General features: G+C 49.2%; 2 pseudogenes; both read right to left on the bottom strand.

The window, feature by feature from the left end:
* Positions 1-8,557: 8,557 nt before the first annotated feature.
* Positions 8,558-9,315, bottom strand: LOC142434161 (LYR motif-containing protein 9-like; annotated as a pseudogene).
* A 4,856-nt stretch (positions 9,316-14,171) lies between these two features.
* On the bottom strand, positions 14,172-18,131 carry LOC142422475 (sterol-4-alpha-carboxylate 3-dehydrogenase, decarboxylating pseudogene; annotated as a pseudogene).
* Between the last annotated feature and the right edge of the window lie 1,714 nt (positions 18,132-19,845).

The following is a 19,845-nucleotide window of genomic DNA, read 5'->3' as shown; positions in this document are numbered from 1 at the left end:
TTTGCTTAAGGGGCCGAGTTTCTATTAATGGTAGTGGAATTATCTTTCTGCAAAAGTGGAAAGGATTTCTTTCATCATGCATGATATTAAAAGATGTTTGATATTGTTTTTAACCTTGTATTGTGAATTGGGTGAGTGATTATAGGGGAGATCACTTTTCCCTGCAATCATTCTTTCACAGTTTGTTTCATGTCACTGAGTGCAGTAGTCACAATGTAACATCTGCTGTCCCACTTCCTCCCTGTTTCCTGTCTCCATTCTTTCTTAATTACTAACCCTTCCGAGTTATGCCCTGGGGTAAATACTGACCTTTTGACCTCAATTGGTTGATGATGCTGATGTGTACCTCCCTCTTGCTACCTTTCCCCTCATAGACCTATTGTTTGGCTGGAAATTGAGGCATGGGAGTAAGCTCATTGCCAGACCTGAAGGGTGACTCCAGTTTGGGGGTTCCCACCAGTCTTTGTCCTCCCAATAAGCCTGGTCTTTGTATTTTTGTTTTAATGATTTTGTATTTTTCCCCACATTTTCCTTTCCAGGTCCTTTCAGAGCAGTTGGCAGTCCTAACTGGACACCATCTTATTTTCTGATCTGAGTCCTGGAGGTACAGGCACGTGATCTAGTAGTCCATTCGACTAATTCTTTCCACTGTCTTTGATTTTCTTCTCTGCTCTTTCCTCTGGAGAAGAAGAAGTCAATAGGCACACCTTACGTGACTTCTTAGGACAGTGGTTCTCAACCTGTGGGTCGTGACCCCTTCGAGGATAGAACGACCCTCTCACAGGGGTGGCCTAAGACCATTGGAAAACACATATTTCCGATGGTCTTAGGAACTGAGACACAGCTCCTTTATCCGTCTCCAGGCAGGTGTCCATCCACTCTCAGGGGCAGAGCAAGACCTTGAGCCCAGGGCTGAGTGCTCCCCCTCCCACTCCATGCCTCTGTAAAAGCCAACCTCCTCACACGGGAAGTGGAGTCTCACACTGGGAGTGTTTGTAGGTGTTAGTTGTTAGGGAAAGAAGAGAAATGCAGAAGGGAGAAACAACAGCTTTCCCTTTTCTGAGATTTTCCTATGTCATTGGCATTTGGGGCCAGTTGGACACAGGGGGTCCCTGAGTGCCATTTCTTGTGCGGTCACTTTGCTGTCTAATGACACCACTTCTCCATTTCCACCTCAGTTTACATGGCTTGCTTCTTTCCAATTGTGGGCCAGGCATGCTGGGCCATCGAGGGTTGAAAGTCTCCCCTGGTCTTTTCATGGGCCATCGAGGGTTGAAAGTCTCCCCTGGTCTTTTCATGGGCCATTCTTTAACTTGGGCTCAGAAAGCTCCTCCAGGACAGGAATCGGGGTGCCGCCACCAGCAAATATCTTGGAAAACAGGTCTCACCTTTTCACTTGGAATTTCCTGTTGACAGATACCTCACTTTCCCAGGAAGTCCTGATCTTCCCGCCAGGAATATTAGAAGTTTGGCAAAGAGAGACATGGAAGGGGGACGGCCCTGTGAAGCCAGAGGCTGAGAGGGGGCTGCAAACACCGAGGCACATCTAGGACTGCTGGAAGCTGGAAAACACAAGAAAGGATCTTCCCCTAGAGCAGCGGTTCTCAACCTGTGGGTCTCAACTGCGTTGGGGGTCCAACGACCCTTTCACAGGGATCGCCCGATTCATAACAGTGATGAAGTAGCAATGAAAATAATGTTATGGTTGGGGGGTCACCACCACATGAGGAGCTGTATGCAAGTGATGAGACATTGGGAAGGTTCAGACACTGCAGGCCCTGCCCACACTCTGACTTCAAACTTCTAGCCTCTACACCTGTGAGGCAACATAGTTCTGTTATTTTTTTTTAAAAACTGCAGCAATGAATACACTATCCTACAGGGAAATGCAGGGAGGATGGCATCAACCGGCAAGTTTCGGTCTGTCGTGCGCAGGGTTGCTATGGGTGGGAACCCGCTCGAGGGCACCGGACGACGGCAAAGCGCAGGGAAAGTCATTGTTAACAGCTGGCTCCACGGTGGGAAACCTTGAAGTCCAACGAACAGTGGCTGTCCAGAATCACTATGGTTTAAGCTCAGGAAAGAGAGGCACCAGGGTTACAGGCTCTCACCACACTAATTCACTCCGCGTGCGGAGCAGATCACCTGAGAAACGGCCTCTCTGAAGAAGAACGTCGCATTGGCATCAGGGTTGGAGGAAGGTTTGCTAACACCCTGTGATGTGCAGATGATGTAGCCTCCCTTGCTGACAGTGAGGAGGACTTGAAGCCCTTGCTGATGAAGGTCAAGGATCTCAGCCTTCAGAATGGATGACAACTCAGTGTAAAGAAATCCCAACTCTTTACAACCAGATCAGTAGGTAACATCTTGATAAATGGAGAAAAGATTGAAGTTGTCGGGGATTTCGTCTTGTTTAGATCCACAATCAATGCTCATGGAAGCAGCAGGCGAGAGATGCATTGCATTAAGTGTGTCTGCTGCATAAGACCTCTCTGAGGTGTTGAAAAGCAATGATATTCCTTTGAGGACTGAGGTGCATCTGCCTCAAGTTATGGTATTTTAAAAAATCATTTTATTCAGGGCTCACACAACTCTTATCACAATCCATACATACATCAATTGTGTAAAGCACATTTGTGCATTCATTGCCTTCATCACTCTCAAAACGTTCACTTTCCATTTAAGCCCCTGGTATCAGCTCCGCATTTTCCCCTCGCTTCCTGCCCCCCCTCCATCATGAACCCTAGATACTTTATAAATCATTGTTTTGTCATATGTTTCACCATCTAACGTCTCCCCTTACCCATCATTTTGTTGTCCGTGCCCCAGGGAGCAAGCTATATGTAGATCCTTGTAATTGGTTCCCCCTATCCACCCCATCCTCCCTGCACCCTCCCAGTATCGCCACTCTCATCACTGATCCTGAAGGGATCACCTGCCCTGGATTCTCTGTGTTTCCAGTTCCTATGTGTACCTATCTGACATCCACTGGTCCAGCTCAATTTGTAAGGTAGAATTAGGATCATGATAGTCGGGTGGCATGGGGCAGGGAGAAGCATTCAGGAACTAGAGGAAAGTTGTATGATGTTTCATCATTGATACACTGCACCCTGACAGGCTCGTCTCCTCTCCACAACCCTTCTGTAAGGGGATGCCCATTTGCCTACAGATGGGTCTTGGATCTCCACTCCACACTCCCCTTCATTCACAATGACATGATTTTTTTTGTTGTTGTGATGATGCCTGATACCTAATCCCTTTGACACCTCATGATTGCACAGGCTGGTGTGCTTCTTCCATGTGGGCTTTGTTGCTTCTGAGTTAGATGGCCCCTTGTTTACCTTCAAGCCTTTAAGACCCGAGACGCTATATCTTTTGATAGCTGGGCATCATCACATTTGCTTATGCACCCGCTTTATAAGCCATGGTATTTTTAATCTCAAATACAAGTCAAAATTGGACATTGAATAAGGAAGGCAAAGAAGAATCAATGCATCTGAATTACGGTGCTGGTGAGGAATACTGAAAGCCCCATGGGCTGCCAAAAGAACAAATGATGCTGTCTTGGAAGAAGTGCAGCCAGCATGCTCCCTAGAAGCAAGGATGAAGAGACTTCATCGCCCGTACTCTGAACATGTCCTCAGGAGACACCAGTCCCTGGAAAAGAACATCATGCTCCGCAGAGGGGCAGAGATAAATAGGACGACCCCCGTTCCCTCCCCCCCAACAAGATGGATGGACACAGTGGAGGCAACCATGGCTTCAGCTGTTAGGAATCATCGTGAGGATGGGGCAGGAGCGGGCAGTGTGTCCCTGTTGTGCACAGGTTCTCTGTGAGTTGGAACTGACTTGACGGCACCAAACCACAACCACAGCAGCAACAACAAGCCCCGGAGCTTGAGGACATGGCCTGATCTTTGCAGGAGCTTGAGATAAGAAGAGCCACCTGGCTTATCCAAGTACAATGACAAATCTAAAAGTGACACACAGGGCACAGACTGAAGAGGAGGAAGCACTGTGATCATGGAGGCAGACATTGGAGCGCTGGGACCACAGGTCAAGGAACAGCTAGAAAGCAGCACAGCATGGATTGTCCCTGAGAGCCTCTCACTGGGAGGAGCACAATATTCCAGCTCACGTGTCGTTCGTCTGGCCTCTAGAACGCAAGAGAATTCGTTTCTCTGGTTGAAGTCTCCAAATTTGGGGTCAAGTTTGGGCTGTGCTGGGAAACACACACACGAATCTCCCACTTCAAGGCTCTTGGAGGCCTAGGAGTTGTCCGTTGGACGGGTCACTCTGAATGCACTGCGCAGATTAAGCCAGCACAAAGGAGAAGCAAGTCGTCCTGAAGTGGACGCTCTGTTGTGATTGTGCATGTCATCAAGCTGAAAAGCAGGGGCTTAGCAGCCAAACGGGGTCATTTCAGAGCCGGGCTCAATGCTCGGTATAACCAGGGGCAGGTGTCTTCAGCTCTCCCTGCCTCAGTTTCTCCATGTGTGAAATGAAGACACTTCATAACAGTCCCTGTTGGCCGGGCGGTGTGGAGGATGTGCTGGATAAATGTAAGGAAAGCACTTGGAGCCAACAAGGCTGACATTTCGCCCGTGTGAGATGTGTCTGCTGTCATCAAATCACCCAAACCCAAACAGACACCAGTGGACTCAGACTCACCAAGCTCTACTTGAACCAAGTGTACTGAAACTGACCCAAAGTGGGCCAAGTAGTTAGTAGCTGAAATGAACCTAGACTAGTTGAGACGTTGAGGGTCCACTGGACAAGGACCCAGTTAAATCAGCCCAGAGAGGCTCAGCGTCGTCAGTCTGGACTCTGGATGCACTGGCACATATAAGGGTTCTCCATCCTCTGTGTGAGGACCCCGGTGATGCCGTGAGGCTAGCAGTTCAAACCCACCACCCATTCTGCGGGAGAAAGATGAGGCTCTCTGCTCTTGTCACGCTATATGGGCCCAGAGACCCTAAGGGTCAGTCCTACTCTGTGCTCTCTGTGTAAATGGACTCAATGGCGGTGGGGGCTTTTATGTCTTGAATGGTCACCAACAGCCCCAGATCGGCCAACAGTGAGCAGTGCCACCCAGTGAGAGGACGCTCCAAGTCTACACCTGCGACAGACAAAGTCCCTGTTGGAGACATACATGGTCAGCAAACAGCATCTCCTGGAAGACAACTCCGACGACATATGCCAGGTCAAGGCTCAAATACACAAAAGTGACCGCACACAAGTTAAACAAGACACAGGCTATGTTGGTTCAGGATCCTGAGATAGCATTTGTTGGCCAGCTACTGGGTGGTGCAGATGCTGGAGCACTCCGCTGCTAGCAGATGACACCAACCCGGGGGCTAGCGGGGGAGGGGGGCAGGGCGGGAGCAGGAAGTGCTGGGCCAGGAAGCTCTGGAAGGCTATCAGAAATCAAGATGAAGGAGGCAGAAGTCTTGGAAGGAAGGGAGCTGCCTATGTGTGCCACCCATGCTGGAAGCGAGAGGCTGCTTTGGGCAGACTCAGTGCAGGTCCTGGCATGAGAGTCTGTCCTGGCTGCTCACTGTCTCCACCTTTTCAACCAGCAGCCCCCCCCCACCCCCCGCCACCCTCCCACCAGCCAGGAATGCCTTCCTGGGAAACAGGAGCAATGAATCAGTGGCCTCCAAGGTTTACTTCAAAGGAGTCCTGCTGGCACAGTGTCTCAGGGCATCCATCACTGTTCGCCGAAAGGTTGGTCATTTGGCCGCCCTGTGGCAGTCAACTTCCGTCGGTCCCCTGTCCTGTGGGCCCTGAGAGTCACCAGGGCAACAGGGTTTCATTGCAGGTTTGCTGGCTTGCTTAGGACATGTCATCAGGAACCACCAAATCCCGAGAACGAACATTGTGGTTAGTGAAGCAGGGTCAGCACACACGAGGGACACCCTCCCTGAGAAGGGCTGGCACAATGACAGAAACAAGGTCGCAAACACGCTGACCATCACGGGGACGACACAGGACCCATGACGAGGTCACCGTTGAGTCAGAGACCATTTGAGGGGACCTAACAACCCCAAATGCCTCTTGCTGGTGGGGACAGGCCCTCCCGAGGGACCCAAGGGCACGACCCAAGAAGACAGGTGGGTGGAGTTCGGGTGGAGCTCTGATCACCCTTTGCACACCCATCAGAGCCTGGGAAAGACCTCCCCTGCTACTGGGTCAGCCGCCAAAAGATAAGGCGAATCCCTGGGGAGTCGGCGACACAGTCACAGAATGTACTCGGGCAGAGAGAGCGGTCCAGTTCCTGCCTAGCTGAGAGTCAGGGGCCCTCATTCTCAGTGCTGGCTCTGGCTCTGCCGTGGGCAAGCTGCTTTGACCTGGAGCGAGTTGCCACCTGAGCTGGGCCCAGCTGACCCTCATCTGAAGGGTGTGAGCACCCTGCAGAGTCGCCAAGTGCTCTAAATCCATCTCAGTCAGAAGGAACGCAGAGAGTTCAGACCCTTGATTTATGACTCAAGAAACAGGTGGGAGAATTTGGACCACAGACACACCTGGAGTGAGTGGGGAGGGAAGAGAGGCATCCGTCATTGTCCATCTACTGGGCTACGTTCAAAGGTTGGCCGTTCAAACCCCCCACCCCCACCCCCCAGCGGTGCCTCTGAAGGCAGGTCTGGTGGTCTAGCTCCAAAGGGTCACAGTCTTGAGGAACCGATGGAGCGAGCTCCCCTGAAATCCACGGGGTTGCCAGGGATCCCTCCTGATAACCACATTCAGAAGAGTTTCGCGATCATGACCACAACCAATGTTGGAACACCCCCCCCACCCACATCCTCTGCCATACGTCTAAGGAATCATGAATTCGGTTACTCTCTCTCTAGATTCATCCATCCTGGATTTCATATCCCAAAAAACACACACAAAAACAAAAGGAAGAGTCAAAGGCCGTTTGAGCTTCTGAGGGCTGCGTCCACAGGTACTGGTGGTGGGTCCAAGCGCAGTGAAATCCTCCCCCACGGCAGTCTCTCTTTACCACGGTGCTGCCCACTGGTCTAGCTGTGAGCGGTCTTGCTTTCATCAAGTTCAGGTATAATCAATACTGATCTTAATTGTTATGACTTACTAAACTGATGCCTAGGTGCAGGATATATTTTCTATGGCTATAAATGCTCCCCCTCCCCATTTTGTAATATGTTTATTCTTAAGTCCCGCCAAATGTAATAGTTCCTTTTTCAATCTTCGCACTTATCTAGTTGGAAAAGTGTTTAATCATAATTCTATTACATAGGACACTGCCACCCCGTTCCAAGGAATTGTAGCCCAAGTATTTAAGAACAAATAGTGGACCTTTGTTTGCTTTGCATATTTATCCAATAAACATCGTACTTAACAATCCATATTGGTCCCTTTTCCTCAACGGCACAATTCCTGCACAGGCCTCCATTCTCTAAAGGTACCAGGATTTATTTAGTCACTCACATATTGCTTTCTATCCGAGCGGCTTCAAAATCGTGCTCTGACCATACCGAACAACCACCTTTGCTTTTAGAATACTTTTCTTTTTGTTTTTACTCTGAAGGTGATAAGTTTGTTTTATAATACAATTTAAATACATTTGAAAAAAATTCCATTGGGGGGTGCTCCATTATGTATATGTATATGCTATGAAATATAGGAATGTACATATTTATATAAATGTGAAATATAGGTATCTACACATTTTTTAAATAAAAGCATATTGTATTATAACAACTAGTTTCATCAATATACACTTGATTTATACAAAATACCAAAGGGTGATGCCTTTCTGTTTGTTTTGTTTTTCAGTCGGTGTATAGAATACTTTTTTTTTTTTTTTGAGATTTCAAACAGAGGTTTATTTCCTTAGTTGTTGGTCACTGCATACACACGGATGCATCTGAATCACAAGGGCACGGGGACACAAAGGTTCGCTGACTCAATCCTCTGGCTGAAGGTTCTTGGGAGCATCAGGCCCCATGACCCACTTCCTAATCTTTGGCTGATCCATCCTCTGACTCTTGGGAACGCCCCAGGCCCTCTCTCACGCCTTCAGTCTCTGCTAGGAAGAGGTCCTCATAGCAGAACCAGGCCAGCCAGCTGGAGGACTCCTCCTTGCTCCACTGGGCCTGGGACGGCCAGTTCTCCAGGGACCCTTCTGGCTCCCCTCCTTCCTCCCACAATGGTGGCACAGCCAAGAGGTCCCCAGTCTCTGTGCCCATGGCAGCTCTGCGACACCTCCCCGCTCTGCAGGCACCCCGCCACATGCAGGGCCCCTGCCAACTCCTGGAAGGCGGGGCTTCTCCTTCCTGAGCAGACAGACAGGTGGTCTACTTTCCTGGGCATGCACACATGGCGGGCTGCTGGGCAGGGACCCCACAACACTGAGGACTCTGAGGGTGCATGTAGGCACAGAACACCAGGCTCTTCCACACCGAGGGGCAAGCCCATCAATTAACCATGATGGCAGAGCTGTGCGGAGCACTTGAAGCAGAGGAAGAGGGCGCAGCGAGGGGCTTTGATCGGCACAAGCCTGCAACAAACACCGCCCCAGCCTCCCAAACGCTTTTATCTAACTCTCCCTACAGCCGAACCGCCATTTTGCCGGGGATGTGACTGAAAACCCTGGACAAGCAGCTGCGCAGGGGTAGGGGGTGGAGGGGTGGGGGCTCACATATGGATCTGCCTGATTCTGAAGTTGATGTTGCTGCCCCTGTGCAGGCTGCCATCTGAGTGTAGGGCCGCCTCGGGCACCAGGGCGTGGTTCAGAGACCTCCAGAATAAGTGAATCACTTTGAGGGAGAAGTAGAAAAAGACGAACACACACACAAAGAAGCAAAGGATGAAGAAGAGAAAGACTGCGTTCTCCCTGAACCCCATGTCGTACGCAGTGCCGGCCGTCAGGAACAGGGTGAGAAGAGCCATCGCGGGCAGAGGCCAGAGCGCCTGGGCGACCTCCTGTGCTCTGAAGACGAAGCTGGGGGTGGGTCCCAGGAGGGCAGCGACCTCTGGTGTCTTCAGGACGGCTTCAAGCTTCTGGTCGAGGATTCTCAGTTTTGTTTCTTATATTTGTTTAGGATCCAGTCAGCGTCTTCAATGGCTCTTTGAATAATCTGCCGGATTCTCTCGGGGTCGTCTTCATCGGCGTGAACCAGGAAATTCTACCTTACGGCATGTTTGTAATGCTCTTGGATGCCCTTGGTCGGCAGCTGCCTGCAACAGCGCAGCAGGTATGGGTAGAGCTGCAGCGGCCTCTGGACCAGCTCTGCCCCCGGGAGCGGGGCCATCCAGGAGATCCACCGCCCCGGCCTCCACTGGGGCGGTCTACCCGGGACCAGAATACTTTTCTTAAAGACAGATCACTGATTTTTTTTAATTAAAAAAAAGGGTTCAAAGATACATCCCAATTTGGGAAATTATTGAACATGAAGGAAAAAATTTTTCATCTAGAAAAGTATGAGTATCAAAATAAGTTTGCATGTTTTCCAGATGCTAACAACCAATTCTTGCATGTAACTATAACGTGGGCTTTGGAATACGTAACTCCTTAATGAAGCAGCCATTGAGAAACTGAGCAATCCCAAGAACTGATGCGATTCCAGCAGGCTGCCTGGAGTTTACAGTGAACGACTGTGAATATAACATTTCCCCTTCTCCCCACCCCCACTATCGTGATCCCAATTCTGTCTTACAAATCTGGCTATGTCAGAGGATGCACACTGGTGCAGATAAGAAGTGGAAACACAGGGAATCCAGGGCAGATGATCCCTTCAGGACCAGTGGTGAGAGTGACGATACCGGGAGGGTGGAGGGAGGGCTGGGTGGAAAGGAGGAACCGATTACAAGGATCTACATGTGACCTCTTCCTGGGGGATGGACAACAGAAAAGTGGGTGAAGGGAGACGTCAGACAGGGCACCATATGACAAAATGAAAATTTATAAATTATCAAGGGTTCATGAGGGAGGGGGAAGCAGAGAGGGAGGGGAAAAATGAGGAGCCAGGGGCTTAGGTGGAGAGCAAATGTTTTGAGAATGATGAGGGCAATGAATGTACAAATGTGCCTTACACAATTGATGTATGTATGGATTGCGACAAGAGTTGTATGAGCCCCTAATAAAACGATAAAAAAACCAAAGATGGGGCTTGATGAATGGTCTGAACTGTTGAATGCAGAATTGATATGCTGGAATGCAACTGCCCACCCAATCCATAACTTAAAACTCATTCATTAAAAAAGAAAACCAGTCAAAAATTCTCTCATAAAACACCGATTACAGTTAGAACTTCTAACCGTGTTAGGAGAATCACCCCGTTACGTAATTCACGTATTTACTGCTCTTCAGCAAACCTGCCACCAGCGTAGGTGAGCGGTGTGATGGGACAAATTTCCATCATGTGACATTTCAAAGGAACGCCCTGGTCTCCTAAGGGATACACAATTGATTTCTCCATTTGTCAATGGTCCTTATTTGTGTGCTTCCTCAGCGAATGATTCTTCTTCCTTGCGGATTGAAATTTAAAAAAAAATTTTTTTGCTACAGTTTCTAATATGCCGCTTTCCATAATTTTATAGTAAAATGTGTTACATACTCTAGACAAGATAAATATAAGGTTTGCAACTTCTGGACTGACAGCTAGGTTACTTGTAGGTTCTAGACTGAAGCTGAGTTATGTGAAGATGTGGCATTGGCATGTTAACTTGCTGCAATGGTAGTCCTGGCAGCAGTGGGATTCCAACTATGCCCCCACAGCGACTGGAACCACCACTGGCCTGTCCCTTTGGTCTCTGCCCTACTCTGGTGGCTTGTGGGTTGCTGTGATGCTGGAAGCTATGTCACTGGTATTTGAAGTGCCGTCACATCAATGCTGACTCATAGGGATCCTATAGGGCAGGGTAGAACTTCCACAAATCTGCACAGGAGTAGAAAGCCTCATCCATCCTCAGTAGAGCTGGCTGACGGCTTTAAACTGCTGACCCTGCAGTTCATTGTATAACCATTACACATCGATGGAGCCATTAGCTTAGCCAGTGGTACACTGTTGACAAGAGGAAATTGTATGAGTATAGGTCAGCTATGAACCACAACACATAAATTGTTGATTTTAATAGAGCGAGCGCTTAAGTGATTGGACACTATTGACAAACAATGGAGGTTGGTGAGAGGGCAAATCTTCCAATAATATTCATTCACAACAGCAGATGCATGCTTACCAGATTAATTCAGGTCATGGTGAAGCAAGGAGGGCATTAAAACAGTGTGTGGTGATTCCAGGCCACCATTGATTGGGTGTCCCTAAGGCAAGAGATTCAAATAAAAGTCCAACATCTGTCAGCTCTGTTCCCTTGGGCTAGTAGTCACCTGCTTCTTCTCACACGAGGGAGTTTCAGCCTTAGGTCCATTGGTTACAGGCAAGTTTGAGGTAAAAAGCCCAGTTCACTTAGTGGGGTTTCCGCATCAAGTCCTTCTGGTGTGGCCTATGAAGGATGCGTGCACAGCGAAAGAGCAGCGTCTAAAGGCCCAGGCGTCTATTGCCCAGGGACTGGGTCACCAAGGGCTGCAAAGAAACTAGGTCAAAAGTGTCCACTTAGGAACCGAGACCCAGGCATATTCTCCCACAGGCATTGTTAAGCATCCCCCACCCACCCGCTGATGGGAGGTTGTTGCTCCCTGTTTTCCTACCAACAGAGACAGGATTGCCTTCTCTGAACCCCACATGCCCCCCTTCTCCCTGTCTTGTCATGGGTTTCCAGCAAGTTTTCCTTATCACCCCGGAGGGCATTTCTGTTGCATTGAGGTGACCTCAGGACAACTCAGCCACCAAATAGTCTCCTCCCTCTCACACCACATCTTGAAACACTGGCCCCACCTGGTGAGGTCTCCTCTGTCCACGGAAGCCATGGTATTTTCATGGCCTCACGCATGCGAAAGCTGCACATCGGCTAAGGAAGACATTGCATAAAGAAGAGCGGATTCCTTGACCTCGTAGTGCTGGGGAAGAATATCGACAGTCCTATGGACTCCCAAGGAGGAGCAATCTGTCTTGGAAGAAGTATAGTCAAGGTGCTTCTAGAGGCAAGGTGGGAGAGACCATCTGCCGTCCTTTGGACAGGTTGTCAGGAGGGACCAGTGCCCTGAGAAGGACATCCTGTGTGGCAAAGTGGACGGGCAGTGAACGAGACGAAGGCCCTGCAGGAGCGGGCTTGACACCGAGGCTGCAGCCATGCAGGCTTAGGCACAGGATGGGCAGTGTTTCGTTCTGGGTATGGATTGAGTTGCTCTGAGTCGATGGCACCTAACAACAGACGGAAGGTGACTGCTGAGAGTCCTGATGTGTGCATGCCCTACCACCATGGAGTCCCGGCATGGTGCACACAGCGAATGAGTTTGGCTGCCAACCCAAAGGCTGGAGGTTCCAGGTCACTCCGCGAAGCTGCCAAAGAAATGTCCAGCCGCGTACACTGGTGCATATGAGGGTTGGAGGTACAGGGAATCCAGGGTGGATGATACCTTCAGGACCAAGGGTGTGAGGGACGATGCTGGGAGAATGGAGGGTGAGTGGGTTGGAAGGGGGGAACTGATTACGGGGATCCACATGTGATCTCTTCCCTGGGAGAGGGACAGCAGAGAAGGGGGGAAGGGAGACTCCGGATAGGGCAAGATATGACAAAACAACAATGTATAAATTACCAAGGGCATATGAGGGAGGGGGGAGGGAGGAGGGGAAAAAAAAGAGGACCTGATGCAAGGGGCTTAGGTGGAGAGCAAATGCCTTGAGAATGATTGGGGCAGGGAATGTATGGATGTGCTTTGTACAATTGATGTATGTATATGTATGGATTGTGGTAAGAGTTGTATGAGTCCCTAATAAAATGTAAAAGAAGAAAAGAGAAAAAAATGATTAGGGCAAAGACTGTACAGATGTGCTTTATACAATTGATGTATGTATATATATGAACTGTGAAAAGAATTGTATGAGCCCCAATAAATTGTTAAAATTAAAAAAAAAAAAAAAAGAGAAATGTCCAGCCGCCTGTCTCTGCCAAATCGGCTAGTGCCGACACTGTGGAGCATGGCTCCTCTCTACATGCAGGGGCTCGCTGGGAGCCGGCGCCGACTCCACCTCAGTGGGGTTTGCAGGAGGGCCGGTGTGCTCTGTCCCCGCCACGGTGCTTAGCTAGGCTTGTGAGGAGGATGCAAGGCCGGGCAGTGTTTCCCTCTGCTGCACCCGGGGTCACTGTGAGTTGGAACTGATTCGATGGCACAACAACAACGCTTTTCTCCGTTATGACAAGCTTTTCAGGTTATGGATTTTTCTTCCCTGCGGCTCTCTCTTTAAACCACCTGCGCTTTCGCCGACTCCTTTGTAAAATGACGGCAAGAACCTGGTTCAAAGGTCATTGTGACGACGAGAGCATGTCCGGAGTGTCTGGAACGGGACGTGGGATAAATACTAAACACACACCGTTGTTCCCTTCTCTTTGTCCTTGACTCCTCGCTGCATTCCAGAACCCGGGGCTGGACCAGAACATCGCAGGGGTTCCTCCGACCGGGAGTAGAGGAAGGAGGCTCCCTTACCCAAACTCGCACAAGCTGGCCTGCACGTTGCCACAGAGTACTCTGGACCTCTGCTGATGAGGACAGACAGACACAGGGGAACGATGCAGGCGACCACCCTGCGGGGACTTTGGAACTCTGCCTCCCTGAGCTGTCAGCTTGTGCGTCTCACAAGGTCACTTGGCTTCTCTGGGGAGATGGTGAACCGCATTTCAGGTCTCATCCACACACGTTTATTGCTTTCACTTTTCTTTTTTGTGTGTTTGGTTGGTTTTTTTGCTTTCACTTTTCTTCTGGGCCATTTTAAATAAGGGATTCCTTCCGCAGCATCTAGACACGCCTCCCCCAGGATGGGTTTGAATGAAAGCAATCCCGCCGGACGTGCCGTGGGCCGGTTCTTCCTGACAGGTCTTACCTCGTCCCTTTTTAACAAGGACACCAAGGGGACTAGGGCGCAACTGGAGACGTGACCTTCCTGCTAAGGAATCTGAGACAGAAGAGGGGCAACGGGAGGGGAGGAGACATCTACAGAGACAGAGATAGAGAGATGCGGTGCCACACCCATGTGACTCACAGAAAAGCCAGGTGCCCACTCAGCTCTCTGGACACTGGAGCCCGGGCTCAGTCAGACCTTCCAAAGGTGGCAAAAGCTACTTACCGTTTTCTCCACAGACTTAGCCACGGAACCTGAGGCTGGCAGCTCAGCAACTTCTCGGCTCTGGAGCAGCTAGAGGCGTGGTGGGTGCCAGTCAGTGAGGGCTGCATGGGCATGAAGGTGGGCGAACACTGGCTGAACCACCATCACCAGTAAGGTCAGCAGCAGGGCCAGGAAGCAGGCCAGTAGTTGAGACCTGTTAGGATACAGGCCAGGAATGCCCAGAAAGGTCAGGGATCATTGTTGGTGGTGTGCAAGGCCTTTCCACACACAGCTGAGTCTTGGGAGGGGCGCTTGCTCTGTCGCCAGGATGTGGCCTGGGCCCACGCTGTCCATGAAGGTGAAGTCCACCAGGCTCTCTCCATATCTAATCACAAACTTCATCTTGCCCTTCCTGGTGGCCTCAGTGAGGATGGGGACCGACTGGGGTCCCTGGGGCCGAAAACACCATGTGGGTGGATGGCGGCAGTTAGGAAATTCTTCTCTGGATCACTGGTGCCCAGGACAGCTTGCTCTGGTAGGATCTTGGTCTCTGTGCCGCAGTCCATGGAATGCTTGGCGTAGGGGAGATCCTTGGTACTGGTCTTGATGCCGACTTTCTGAAACTCCAGCCTTTTTGCAAGTTTCCAGGACATTCCTGATGCCAAGGTAATTCACTCTGTTAAAAGCTCGTCAGTGACTGGCAGGGGTGATGCAAAGTGAAAAACGGAGCGCACCCTTTCAGAACTGGGCACAGAGCCTGCTGGCTGCAAAGATCACCAAGGAAGAATTCAGCCCAGGGGTCCTTGCAGGATATCAAAGACATACACTGACCAAGAACCTCCAAGCCTCGGGTCACTGGGTGCCGCTGCCCTTTGCAGATGTTCTTAGCCATGTGTGTCTTGGCGCTCTGGCCTCTCCAAGTGCCTTGTTCCATTTTGCCTCAAAGATGGTCCACTCCGTTAGCTGCCACGGTCTCTTTCATTGGGTCAGATACTGAAATTTTCTTTTGTAAAAATCGTTTTATTGGGGGCTCATCCAACCCTTATCACCATCCATCCATCGTGTCCAGCACTTTTGTACATCTGTTGCCATCATCATTTTCAAAATATTTTCTTTCTACTTGAGCCCTTGGTATCTGCTCCTCATTCTCCTTCCCCACCCCAACCCTGCCTCTCTCATGAAGCCTTGATAATTTATAGATTATATTATTTCATGTCTTACACTGATCAATGTCTCCCTTCACCCACGTGTCTATTGTCCATCGCCCTGGGAGGGGGGTCATATGTCAATCATTGTGATTGGTTCCCCCTTTCTCCACCCCCCCACCTCCCCCTTACTCTTCTGGTATCACTACTCTCAATATCTGTCCTGAGGTTTTATCTGTCCTGGATTCCCTGTGTTTCCAGCTCTTATCTGTACCAGTGTACATGCTCTAGTCTAGCCAGATTTGTAGGGTAGAATTGAGGTCATGATAGTAGCGGGGGGAGCATTAAAGAACTAGAGGAAAGTTGTGTGTTGTATCAGTGCCATACTGCACCCTGACTCATCTCTTCCTCATGACCCTTCTGTGAGGGGTTGCCCAATTGTCTACAGATGACCTTTGGCTCTCCACTCCGCCCCCAAGACTGTACCTCTTTTTTTGGGTGTGTGACTGTAACCCTTTATGGGAGTAGAAAGCCTCGTCTTTCTCCTGCAGAGCGGCTGGTGGTTTAGAACTGCAGACCTTTTGAATCACAGGTCAACATGCAACCACTACACCACCAGGACTCCCGTCACTATTGCATAGAATCACAAAATAGATGCAGATAATATGCTAAGCCTTATCAATGGAGCAAAAAGCAAATTGCGAAATACATATGTTATTATGTTTTCGAGCCTTTTCCCGGTGATTTGATTCATCTGCAGTAATCTTTCTGAATGGCCTTAAGCCAGGATTTGTCCTCAGAGTGGGTCTCTCACAGGGACACTTTTCTAAAGGTCCGCCTCCTCTTCCGCAGTGTCCGCTCAGTGAGTTGGCTATTGCTTCATTTCTTGATTCATTCGTGATTTTCCAGTAACTCCTCTTCCAATCTACGAAACCATTTCCCCCCAGAATGCCCCTGGGTCCCTTGTTTATGACATTCGCTAAGCTTGCTTGCAGCAACTTCTGCGTTCAGCCAGGAAGTCGTTCATGGGCATCTAAAATATTGTTCCTCTTCCCCCCCCCCACTCCCACACAGCTCTCTTCACTGTGCCTAAGTGTTTTAACAGCTCCTTACTGCGAATGGAAGGAGCCCTGGTGACACAGTGGTTGCATGTTGGCCTGTGATTCAAACGGTCAGCAGTTCTAAACCACCAGTGGCTCTACAGGAGAAAAACGAGGTTTTCTACTCCCATAAAGGGTTACCGTCTCAGAAACCCACAGGGGGTAGAGCGTGGACCTATAGGATCATTCTGAGTTGGAATCAAGTTGATGGCAGTGGGTTTGGCTTGTTTGTTTGTTTCCATGTGCAATATGGAAGGTAAGTTTTGATACCAGCAAACTTCATGGACTTGTTCAAACTCATCAGCCACACCAGAGGGGCCTCTGTGCATCCCTGCAGCGAGGGAGGCGAGTTGAGAGGGGGCCTGAGGGCTTGGGGAACTGTATTGCTGGTCATGAAGGAGTTTTTGGTTGAGAATGGTCCCATTTGAAGTCAGGACATTTTCTGTCACAGCCAATGACCTTATTTTTAGGGGGAAAATCAGATTTGTATTTGAGCTTGGTTTTATGAACTCCATATAGTCTCTAAGCACAGTTAATGAACTCATGCATGTTCACAGCACGAGGCTGGGAAATGCTTCATTCTGTCGTGTCAGACTGACCACATGCCATCTCTGACTCACGACCACCCCACCCCAGCTACAACAACTGCACGTAACACCTGTCTCATTTGGGCTTCTCCCCTCCCCCAGCCCCCGCCCAATCACTGGTCCACGTCGGTTTCCTTTATGGGTAGTTCTGACTTCTCATGACTACAACAGACTCTCAGGATGACACACGTTGTGAAAGACAACCAGTTATGTTTCCACCATGGTTTCAATACAGCAGATAAGGAAATACCAGAATTCCTAGCTTTCTGTGGCAAATAAAAAGTCCTCAGGGTATATGGCAGAAGAATGTGGGGGGGAGGGGGAACACTGTGGGAAAATATGCATAAAGAAAGATGTATTTATTACACCAAAAAAGTCCAAGAATCATAAAATCTGTAGAACACATCTTATCATTAGAAATATGTACTGCATGCAGGGAGGCAGCACAGAATTGGCTAAGACAGAATTGGCTAAGGCTGTAATTCTCAGATATGCAGGGGTTGATATGCAATTCTCCCCACACCCAGACATCCAAATATTGCCTTTTTGAAGATATGTATAATAGAAGGCAATACAAAAGAAACAGAAGAGGGGTGATCTACTTATGTTGAAGGGAACCCCGTCAGAGATGGGGAACGACTGGGCAAACACCATTCAAGTACTGTGGGTCTTGAGAAAAACAAGCAAATCTATTTTGGAGAAAAGATGAAAGAGATGCTATCCCACATACTTTGGACATGTTATCAGCAGGGACCAGTCCCTGGAGAAAGAGCATACTTGGGAAGGTCAGCAAAGATGAGCAGGACCCCAGGGGACGGATTGACTCGGTGGCTGCCAACCATGGACGAGGGGCTGAGCAGCGCTTCACTCTGCTCTTCGTCTTCGTAGGGCCGCTGCCAGTCAGACCAGCTCGTCAGAGGTGCTAAGAGCAACCCCGTCCAGTCGAAGGCTCTCCCCCCTTTGTGGTCCGCTTCCCAGTGTTTGCTTTCTCGCCACCAGCTTTTCTTGGGGTTTTATCAGTTTCTCGTGCAGTGGCTCAGAAGTTCTTTACGCAAACACAAAACCAAATACACTCACCCTTTTATGTGAAAGGCGACACGGAGCTCCAGGCCGCATCTTTTTCCACTGACCATGCAGCTCAGAGCTCCTTCCCTGCCGGTTAGTGAAGAACCTCTTTATTCTTTTCTATCACTGTGTAATAGTGTACTCAACATTTTATAGAACGACTTCCCTATTGAGGGACATTTGAGCTGTTTCTACTTCTTATTTTTCTGTATCCCCAACAATGCTGGCATCAATAATCTTATGCCTACAAGGGGGTAACCCCCCACCCACACCCACACCCACACCCCCCCACACACACACACACACAAACCACCTGGAAGAGCTGTGCTGGGGGCTTTTGTGGTGTGCATTTTTCCCACTAGGCGAGCATCAAACAGCTCACTCTGAGTTAGTGCACCCAGTGGGAAGCTTCTCTCTGGTCACAGTGAATTTTTTCATAAAAGCAGTTTCACTCCAACCTTTTTTTTGTATGTGTGTGTGACGGCTGATCTAACACAACGGTGTGCGGCTGTGACATTTTGTTTCCTGTTTGGGAAAAATGCCACAGAAACTGTTGTGATGTTGAACACACAGCTTACAAGGACAACACAATGGAAAAACTCAAGTATACCAGTGGCTTTCTTCTTTCAAAAAAGATGAAATGTCGACTGATGACAAACCTTGTGCTGGACATCTGTCAACATCCCAAATGTCGATTCGTGGTGCTTTTGGAGCTCGTTCCACCAGGTCAGACTGTTAATTGAGCTTTCTATTTAGGGGTTCTGAAAAGATTGCATAACGGTGTGTGACAAAAAGGCCTGATTTGTGACAAATCTGGGACTGGTGTTGCTACATGACAATGTACCCGCTCCTGCAGTCATCTCAGTGCACCAGCATGCCTCTCTCGCCCGGTACACCTTATCCGACCTTGCTCTCTGAGACTTCTTTTGGTTTCTGTAAATGAAGAGGCACAGGAAAGGACGGTGATTTGATGGCATAGAAGGGGTGAAGAAAAAAATGAGGGAGGTGCTGTCAGCCATCCAAACATATGAGTTTGAAACTGTTTCCAAGTCTGGCATCACAGATTTGACCGATGTATTGAGTGTAATGGCGAGTACTTTGAAGGTGATAGGCTGGTTTTTTTCTTCAAAAAAATTAAATACGTAGCTTTGAAAATAAAAAATTCCATCTTTTGGAGGTACCCCTCATACCTTATTTTATATCTGCAGGTACACTTACAGGAAAAAGACATGAAAGTACATCGCTGAATTGAAAGTTATTGAATCAAGTCAATGGCACTTATCAAAAACTCTCATAAAGATTTATCTTCTTGGAAACCCAAAAGGGCAGCTCTACGCTCTTCTGAAATGTTGCTATGAGTTGGAATTGACCCCAAGGCGGTGGGGTTTGGGTTTGGGGATAGCACCTAGTAGAATTGTCCCACCGGGTTTCCAAGACTGTACATCACTATGGAAACTGACTGCTCCATCTTCCTCCCCTCGAGGGGCTGCCTGGTTCAACCCACTGTCCTTTTGGTTAGCAGTCTAGCACCTCACAGCTGCTCATCAGCAGAGCTCCTGTGTAGGGAACAGCAGAGAGGTGGGGACCAGCCTGAAGCCTCCCCTGGAGAGGACTGAGTGGTCAGAGAGTTGCTTAGGGGGACATCAGAGCAATGCAGCAGGAGGAGCCCGCACCAGGCCTTGAATCCCAAGCTGAATCAGTTATCCTGTTTTCTCCAAGCACAGACCGAAGTCCTTGGCCAGGCAGCCAGCTCAGCACCTGGGCA

The sequence above is a fragment of the Tenrec ecaudatus genome, chromosome 1 (genome assembly GCF_050624435.1).
Source record: "Tenrec ecaudatus isolate mTenEca1 chromosome 1, mTenEca1.hap1, whole genome shotgun sequence".
In the NCBI taxonomy this organism is placed as follows: domain Eukaryota; kingdom Metazoa; phylum Chordata; class Mammalia; order Afrosoricida; family Tenrecidae; genus Tenrec; species Tenrec ecaudatus.
The sequence above is the reverse complement of the archived record's forward strand: the minus strand, read 5'-3'. Positions and strand labels throughout refer to the sequence as shown.